Source organism: Perna viridis, chromosome 4, assembly GCF_037379345.1.
Source record: "Perna viridis isolate PV_CMFRI_1.1 ecotype Kerala chromosome 4, ASM3737934v1, whole genome shotgun sequence".
NCBI classification, from domain to species: domain Eukaryota; kingdom Metazoa; phylum Mollusca; class Bivalvia; order Mytilida; family Mytilidae; genus Perna; species Perna viridis.
The window spans coordinates 50,784,444-50,795,154 of NC_142448.1; positions in this window are offsets into that span (position 1 = coordinate 50,784,444).

The following is a 10,711-nucleotide window of genomic DNA, read 5'->3' on the forward strand; positions in this document are numbered from 1 at the left end:
AAGGGTTAGCAACAATATATTTTATGAACAAATAACACGAGATTCCTTAGTGGGCATAGCACTAGTTCTGCAGTTCTGTTGATAAAGTGATTTTGGTTCGATAAGTTGATATAGTTATAAACAATGATCTGCTTAAAATTAGGATGGTGACACTTTGGACCTAGATAGAAAATTATGAAACAGACTATCTGACGTATAATCTTAGTCGTAATATATACCCAAGTTACGTTGCTATCATTAAGTAATCTGTCGTACCAAAGAGCTACACATAATAAAAGTTAAATATATAAAGACGATTTATCGCATGTTCGCAGTTAAACTGATTTTAATATATTTCATGTGAAATAGCATTTTTGGTTTACTTTTTGGACTTTTACTTTGTCTCACCAAACGTGACATTTAATTGCTCTTCTGTAATACATACCGATTTTGGATACCGATACACCATTCATCGACCCAACATTACTGTATTAAATGATAATCAAAGAATAAAAAGTATAAACAAATAAAAAGTCATAAATAATCACAATATGATCACAGAATGAGGTAAAGAAGACTTGATTAACTAACCTTACCTACTACAGAACACTTATAACATTGTCATTTATTATGCCTGTCCATTGACACTTGTGATTATATATGAGCTATTTATTTTAATCATGTTTGATAAACAACAATTGGTTCTTACACTTTTCTCAGTTCCAAACACTGTGTGCAACATGGAATATGCATTATATATCAACTTAAAAAAAAGGGTATATTGTTAATGTTCGCATCCAGAGGACAAAATGTATCGTCAAAAAACTTCTAATTGAAATTTATAAGATGAGGCTCCTTAAATATAACTTAACAGGCCGAACGCAAACAAATAAAAATCATAAGGAAAATTAACAGCTTTAAGTGTTTACTAGGTAAACCAATGCAGTAAGTATCTTTTATAACACATGCCAAGTTCTTTATATCATATCTAGTACTACTGATAGACGAATAATATTACAACTGTTATTTCATACACATGGTTGTAGAAATAAGAAACTAATCAAGAGTAATCCAGGGAACCAAGGTTATAGTAGTAATCAAAAGAATGCAATCCAGGAACAAAGACCAGACATGGAAAACAGACATACACAACAAAGACCATAAAGTAACTAAAATCTTACATACAAAGTATTAAAAGCAAATGAGCAATTCGAACTCCACCAAAAACTTGGAGCATTGACTAGGTGTAGCGTTAGGGTAAGCGTCCTCTGCTTTTCTAGAAACACACGCCGAGTTGCTCATAAAAAGTCAAGTCCGTGGTAGACAAACGAGAAAGGAAAACTATGACCATTGAATAAGTGCAGATGGATACATCATAACTATCCACGAGTTCATGATGACGACCACAAAACTTCTGTAGTGATGACTTCAATCTTGTAGCAACATAACCCTGTTCCAGAAGCCTATTTGTTAGAGTTCTAGCGCGATACAAGAAGACTGCATAGTCTCGACAAGATCTGGCATAACGGTGTGATATGAACACTCCATACGGAGATGCCGAAGGGATGTTGAAACAGATGAAAGGAAAGTTGACAATTCTCAATGAAAAGTCATTAGGTTTGTCGTAAAGTTTGGCCAATAGTTTTCCTTTACCATCGATTTCTAAGTGTAGGTCAAGATATGAGGCTGACTTTTGATTGTTTAAAGATAATACGTCATCTATATAGCGGAAACTGAGATGTTGTCAAACGATATTCTTTCTTTCGGATCAGATTATCTATAAAGTCAGCCTCATACAAGTGAAGGAATAGGTCAGCAAGTAAAGGAGCACAATTTGTTCCCATTGGAATGCCGACGTTTAATCTGTAAGAATGTAAAGATTCCTTGGCAGTTATTATGCTCCCAGTTTTAACTGGAGTCCGAGTTTCTCATTTACCTTTATTACTTTGTATGCATTGCTTTGGTTATTTTATGTTCTTTTTTGTGTGTGTCTGTTTTTTATGTTTGGTCTTTGTCCCTGTATTACATTCCTTTGATTTCCACTAGAATCGTGGTACTCGTGATTACTCTTTAAACGAGTATCTGACGTTACATGATTCATTGGTTCTAGTTTTTATTCTTGGCGATTTATTATGACCATAAATGTTACAGTTGTTATCATTCAACTAAATACACTATAACATTTATATTGTTGTTAAGTAGCACTCCAGCTAAGAATCATGCAAAATGTGGTTCATGGTTGGAAATTAATGCCTCCATATTTTTTTGGATATTTTGCAAAATCAAGGGAGATTACCCTTTAAATAACATTCAAATGCAATAGAATCTATTGGATTTTCAATGTTGATTATCTCCAGACAGCAGGCAGATATTTCACAATATTCCAGCTTGTCAAAATGTGCAAATGAGACAAATTAATTGTTCATTAAAAACATTATTTCACTTTTACTGAAAATGTGAATTTCAAGGGAAGGAGAAAGGAGGCACTCTTTATTGTTATTTTTTTCATTGTATTCAAAAGCTGAATATAATACATATACTAGAGCAACAGACAGCACACAGTGATAATCATGGACGGCAACAGACGGTACACAGTGATAACCATGGACGGCATCAGACGGTACACAATTGTGATCATGCGCTTTTGTCTCTGGTCTGTTATTGTTTTCGACTTTTGACAAGTATTCCATCAACTCTTAAAACCTGCTGAAACGTTATCAGAAGGAAAATAAACATAAATAACTGAACTGGCAATAATTTATATTCAGTTTGTTTAAAGTGCAACATAGATAATGTACAACAAAAGACAGATAAAACATTAGATGATCATACTGTAGACTGATGATGTCATTAAAAATTTCTTCAAGTGGCACATAGTACATCTAATTGATTTAGTCGTAAAATTTAGTGTATTATATGGTTATTGCATAAATATTGGGTAATATCATACCGAGTAGAGTTTTATATTGCAAGGGTTAACGAGTGCAATATCCATTCGACTCGGGATAATATTCCCTAGTACTCACGCAATAACCCTTTTATTGTATGGCAATATAATTTAGTCTTGTTTAAAATGATTTCTTTGTCACGGATAGCGTAACCAATTTTACTATATTTGTACCAGTGTTGTGTGTTAATATATCGCACATTAACTTTGAATTGCTTTCTATGGGGTCACTGTATATTGTTTTACAATAATGTGAAAATATAAAATTGTAAAATACGATCAATTGAGTTTATTCTCTAGTTCTGGACTTATCAAAAAAAAATATCTTTATTCATTAACTATTGTAAATTGACGTTAATTATATATTGCAGTCAGTGTATTTGTTGTAAATTTCATACGACCATTGGAACATCAAGGACTTTGCCAACAGAATACAGGAATGATGGGAAGTACTCATTTTATCCGAATCTCTTCCAAAACAAATATTTGTTTTACTTGTAAATATGTTTATTTGGGGTTTTAGGGCTGTAAAACAGTTCTTCAGTGATGCAAATATCTCATTTTATACCCGGAACTGGGAATAGGAAATGGATGACGGTGTTTGTAGATTTTGTATCGCTTGATGGGATTCTTCCCTTCAGCACCTGCGTATGGAGTGTTCATATCACAACTGATACGTTATGTCAGGGCTTGCCAAAACTACGTATACTTATTGTATCGCTCTAGAACTCTAACAAATAGGCTTATGGAACAGGGTTATGTTGCTACAAGATTGAAGTCATCACTACAGATGTTTTATGGTCGTCATCATGAACTCGTGGATCGTTACAGTGTATCCATCTGCGCCATGAAAACTGATTTATTCAACGGGCATAGTTTTCCTTTCCTCGTTTGTCTACCCCGGACTTGACGTTTTCTGAGAAACTTGGCGGGTGTTTCTAGAAAAGCAGAGGACACTTACCCTACCGGTGCACCTGGTCCATGCTCCCAGTTTTTAGTGGAGTCCGATTTGCTCATTTGCTTTTGTTACTTTGTATGTATGATTTTAGTTACTTCATGTTCTTTGTTGTGTATGTCTGTTTTCCATGCCTGGTCTTTGTCCCGGATTACATTCTTTTGATTACCGCTGTAACCTTGGTTCCCTTGATTACTCTTTCACAGATACTTCAGGATAAATTTTAATAGCTTTTTTCTTTCTTTTTTAAAGAATATTTAGATTTCATTGCGGTTCATCCTGTGATAATCTCCCCTAGTAGTCCAGGGAAAACTAATTAAGGGCCCCTGTTAAAATGACAACCCTCATTCACAGGGAAAATGAAGTTACACACATAATTAAAACTAATCTAAACACTTTCTATACACCTGTTCACTATTCATGCTTCACATAATGTATTTGACTAAAATTTGTAATATGTTTTCCACCGAGTAAGTAGCACAAACTGATCGAACTTAACTCCTTTCAATTTGATGTTATTTCGTAATTTCCAAATTCCCCATTTACTCACATGGGTTTCTCTCCTTGTGTATTTTTATCAAATAAAATACCTTTTATTAATGTCTCGAATTGAAATTCCTAAATTTTGACTAACCTTTTGAATTTCTTCAATAATTATTTTGATTGTTCTACAATTGAAAAAAAAGGTGAAATATATCTTCTTTACAAAAATGACTGTTGCCATCAGATATGATCATTTTGTTTTGTTATCCAACCTCTGTATAAAGTATATTATGCATATTTTCCCACTTTAGTTGTTATTTTGGTATAACATCTTTCAAAAATATTTTTATGGATTGAATTCAACCTCATATTTTTTTTTAAATTCTAGTTACGCAGCCAATATTTCCCAATAACATTACAGCTATCGATGAATACGATGAATAAGTTTTGTTTGTTGACTCTGAACATATATATCTAAGTTGATCATGCCCATTCTCCCACTTAAACAAGAAACCTCTCTTTCAATTTGATTGATTTTGTTTACCAAATAAAGTCCCAAATCAACTTCTTATTAGCTTTGTGAACTTGTCAGGTATCCCTCTTGTTTCACTTTCAAAACTTCCAAGGGCAATAATTTAATTTTTAACAGTTAGAGTTTTTTCAAAATATTGTCAGGTTTCTCCTTGGATACAACTCTTTATTTTCTTAATGATTTGTTTCCACAAAGAATAATCGTCAATATTATATCCATAAAGTATTCCAAGTATCTTTATATTATCGTTTGTCCAGGAAACTTTATCAAACTTAACGTATACCCTTGATTTTATCCATATTAATGTTGACCCCGATGTCTTTTCGTATTTTTTAGAACACCAAATGCCTTTTTCGTGGGCAATTCTTCCTTGTTGAACAGCTGTCATCAGCAAACATTGATATTTTTGCTTCAATTGTACCATTTGTTTACCATTGTATATTTGCACAACAACACACTGCACAGACCATAGGTTCTGTCTGTTAAATGTAGATAAAAGGTGCGATCGGAATAGACGATCTAGTTACTTTGAAGAGTTTTGAAATTAAAACATTTGTTTTTTATACAATTTGTCGTATTTTTTACCACAATGGCCTTCAATATGGAAATTTTTCCGTTCACCCCCTTTGTGGAATAATGTTAAGACCCATTTGTATTAAGATAAACTAAGACTTGATTCTTCATATATTTTGTTCATTAACATAAAAGAGTTATCTCTAATTTCGTCCCGATACAAAAAATATAATTCAGCTATAATTCCATATTGCTCTGGAGACTTATTTTGTTCCATGGATTTAATGGCATCGTGTATCTCCTCACTTGTGATATCTATATCCAAAACATCATTATTTAATTTATAAACAATAAAGTCTGTTAAATATTTTGCGTCATCTCTATCCCAACCCTCCGATTCAAATAAGTTTGAATAAAAATTCTGCTCTTGTAATTTTGAATCAATATCATATTTACGATCGTCTTTGCTAGTCCTAATTCTGTTCCATAGTATGTCTTTGCCGCGCTTGCGTTCTAAATTAAAAAAAGTATTTCGACAATTTTTCACCTTTTGTCCATTTTATTCTAGACCTTATTTAAGATAATTCTGTTATATACATATAAAAATCTTTTATAAGATTTTTTAGCGTATTTTATTTTTCGTTAATCCAAATGTGTGTCGCAACTGTTTGCCTTGAGATTTTCAATAAATTTTTTTCATTTTTTTTCAATGTACGTTTTATTTATTTTCGTATTCAAACTTCGACTAACTTCTATGATTAAGAATTTAATTTTTGTTTATTTTATCTCCCACCATTCGAGAATATTATCGAAATTTTCCATTTCATCTTTCTGGTAACTCCACCACGTTTTGAATAGTTCTGATTAAATGGTGACCTAAATGCCCGGACACCTTTCAATATTTTCGGTTTTTAATTTACCGGCGACCATGTCATGATCATTAAATGAAAAATGGCCAATACGTAAATCAAATAATTGACTGTTTAGAGATTGGCTTGATAAGGTATACGCGAGTATGTTAAGGAGTTTTCTTGTACATCTGGTTGACGTCTGATCACGCACACAATATCTGACGTTTTAAGTTGGGAGAAGTTATTCCGGAAGTAACCAAAATCTTTGCAAATAACACATAAGAATATTTTTAGTATTAAATGTAGTCCTTAGTTCATTTAATCTATAAAATTAACGATTGAATATACTCCCATTTTTATAAAGAAACACAACATAAAATTGAGAGCGTTTTTGTATCGATTGTGACGTCACAGAGAAGCTTGAAACATCAGAGAACCTGTAGTAAACAAATAAGACGTCATGTTTGCATTTACCGAGACATTACACTTCAATCATCGACGAATTCATGTTACCAGTAAAACAACACTCCTAATTTGGGTAAGTTGTATCTTAAATTATCTTTGTTTGTGTATTAGACGGTTACAACTATGTGCGGGACCGGCTTGGCCGGGGTTCATTCATCACTGACCTACTAACATACATCGAACAACTGTCATCAGAGTTTCAAATGTCGAAATGTGTATTGAAATGATAAATATATTACAACCCGAATTGATACTAGTAAATGTCTCTTTATATAATCTTATTTTTAAAGTTTTTAATCAAAATTGTAAAGTACTTCTTTTGAACAAACACTAACTAACAAGGGATGGAAATCTTTGTTTAAATGTTTTTCTTTCAACAATTTTCAATGACATGTCAAATTCTTGTAATATGTGTAATTGATTATCTATATTCATTTCAATCCGTGTGACCGTACGTGACTGACCAGTAATTTGATTGCATGAAATATATGCTAATTTGAATTTTACTGTCTTTACAGACATATTTCCCAACTCCAAGCTTCAAAACCATGGACAGCAAGGTAAACCTTACTTATGGTTGATGTTTCTATCACTTTGGTGACAGTATGGAATCTCGAGTACAGAATATTACCAAACTTCAACAGTTTTCAACTCAAAGTGACAAGAAATTCGACTTTTTATTTGTGAATAAACATTCCCTGCTGTTGGATTCAATTTTGATTTCAAGAACTGTTTGCAAAGTTAACAGAAGGAAGCATTTACTTGCCATATTTCATGTGGACATTATACATTTACATTGAAATTGGATGTATTAATGAAATACACAAGTAGTTATGTGTTCAATGGAAAGTGCATTTGAAAAAAAAGTTTCGTGCTAAATTGTGTTTTAACTGCATTCCAATGCCTGGATGGAGGTGTTAGGACAGGTACAGTGATCAATGTGATTAACATAACTTTCTATAATTGGGCTAATACTGAACATTGTTGTGTATACATAATTATTTGAAAATAAAATGTAAAAAAAACATAATTCATTTCATAAATATTTTGCAGGAAACTTTGTTTACAGTACATGTTCAAAATGTGTTCATTCATAAAATTAGACCATACCTTTCCTTTTGCATCATTAATTTAAACAAAAGTTGCAAACTCAGAAAATGTGAAGAAGCACGACCCTTCCTGTTAATCATACATGTGTTAACTATGAACTATAGAACAGACCTTGAAGTATGTTCATAGCCATATCATATAAGAGGAAATCATTGAATTATTCCTTGAATGATGATACTTCATTTGCTACTATGGTGAAGTGTATTTGTGTGTGTGTGGGGGGGGGTATACATGTCAAATACACTATCAAATTGGATTTTGAATTAACATTATTTTGTATGGAGCAAAAACTCCATACAATGTTGTCTCTTCTTTGTTGGAAAATTGTACATTTAACTTCGGTTATTTATGATGATACCTCATGATTCTTAAGAGAGTTCAATTTGTACATGTACACTCATGCAATGTCTTAAACATATCACGTTTACACCCATTACTATAAGCCGTTTACACCAAATACTAAGCCGTTATATACTACTTCCTGTATTCATTTATGCAGATTTCGGAGAATAACACGTATAACAAATTTTCAATGAAAGAAACTATTGCCTAGAAATTGTTGGATATGGAATATTTTCTAAGACAACATATACTGTATACTTGTAAAAGGGGGTACCATGCTTTGTTCAGCAAAAAAAATGATGACATCTTTATCACAAGTTACTAACTTTTCTGCAAATTATATTTTAGGTAACTACAATATTCCATGAAAAATATTTTTATTTTTCAAAACATAAGAAACACATAGCGTAGTTTGCTATCGCAACTAAATCGGCTCTTCACACGTATCCGACACATGCCAACGTATCGGGGGTCACCAGTGAGCTTGTTTTAATGTCGTCGCTATATGAAAAAATATATGGTTTAGAAAATGCAAAAGTGCAGTGGCATGGCTATGTCGTTTTAGTTGAGCTATACTTCATTTTAAAGAACATATTTCATTTTATCTGAAAACTGCTGCGGGAAGTTATCTATCGGTAGCTTTTGTTTTAGTATTTGTTGAAATACAAGGAAACGCAAAAATATTTCATCTCAAGCAAGTTACGAGCAATTTCGAAACTTTCGTGTAGATTTTTCAGACTTCCCGCACCACTTTTTGAAAAATATACATATTCATTGACCGTTAAAATTTGAATGTACAGTTTTGTCATCTTCCCACTGCACTTTTGACATTTATGTGGTCTGACCACGGCTTGATAATCCGATCACGTGACTCATTTTAATTTCACATTTTGACATTTTGTTGGTCTTTTTGTGTTTGGGAATTTTAATTTTACGCTGTAGTATACTTAAGATATGAACATTGACGAAATTTCACGTATTAAGACGAGTTTAAATGTAGCTTGTTTTCGTTGTTGAATTTATGACAATTTATGGCATTTCTCCTTAACACACCCGCGTAGTCATTTATTCACTTATTTGTACATCTTTTGAAAGTAAAGCGTTTAGTTTACGGGTTATGAACCTTCCAATTGTCTTGTCGTTCGTTTTTATTAATCAAGCCATTGAATTTTTTTACATCCGTGTCATCTGCACGGTGAGAATGTTTTCGATCAAGTTTGTTGTCGATTGCACAAGTTATATCCCAGTATGGTATTGAGCATCTGTGTCGCTTTCTTCAATGTTTGCCAATTTATCATTTATTTCAGTAAACAATGTTCATATCACAACTCATACGTTATGCCAGATCTTGCCGAAACTACGCAAACTTTTTTGTATCGCGCTAGAACTCTAACAAATAGGCTTCTGGAACAGGGTTATGTTGCTACAAGATTGAAGTCGTCACTACAGAAGTTTTATGGTCGTTAGCATGAACTCGTGAATCGTTATGGTGTATCCGTCAGCACCATGAGAACTGATTTATTCAACGGGTCAAATTTTTCCTTCCCTCGTTTGTCTACCCCGGACTTTTTATGAGCAACTCGGCGGGTAATTCTAGAAAAGCAGAGGACGCTTACCCTACCGGTGCACCTGGTCCATGCTCCCGGTTTTTAGTGGAGTCCGAGTTGCTCATTTACTTTTGTTACTTTGTATGTATGATTTTAGTTACTTTATGTTCTTTGTTGTGTATGTCTGTTTTCCATGTCTGGTTTTTGTCCCTGGATTACATTCTTTTGATTACCGCTATAACCTTGGTTCCCTTGATTACTCTTTCCTTCCGTTGCCGTTATTTGATGCATATATATTGATAATATAATTTTCTTACATGTAATAAGATTCCTACTCCCCTAGATTCTGTAGACCCACTATTCCAAAGGCTTTCATCTTCCTTACTTCTCTTCCATTCTGTTTGCCAAATATTAATTTCATTTTTCTCAATAGATTCTTAAATACACACAAGATCATTTTTTTAGATACGAGCCAATGAAAGACACGTCGCGTCTTTTTTTCTTCTAATCCATTCACTTTTTATAGACGATCAGGTAAAGGTCATTTAAAGAAATTTACTATGAAGTTTCAGCGTTGAAAGTGTAATCAAGGGAACCAAGGTTATAGGGCAATTGAAAGAATGTAATTCAGGGACAAAGACCAGACATGGGAAACAGACAAGCACAACAAAGAACAAGTAGATGAGCACAATTTGCTCCCATTGGAATACCGACTGTTTGTTGAAAAACGCGTCCTGTACACTGGACAAATATGTTCTCGTTTAAAAATTGCAACATTTTGTAAACATCTTCTTCTGTATATTTGGAAGATGATTTAGAACTATTTCTTACGAATTAGAAGTACGAGGAATCTCTTCCAAGAACTATATTTTTGTATCTATGTGCACCATCTTTTTGGAAAAAACAACGATGTATATTGTTTTTAAGTCGGGATTTTAACCGAGTATGGAGAATAGAAGTAAACAGTGTTGAAAAATCGTAGATTTT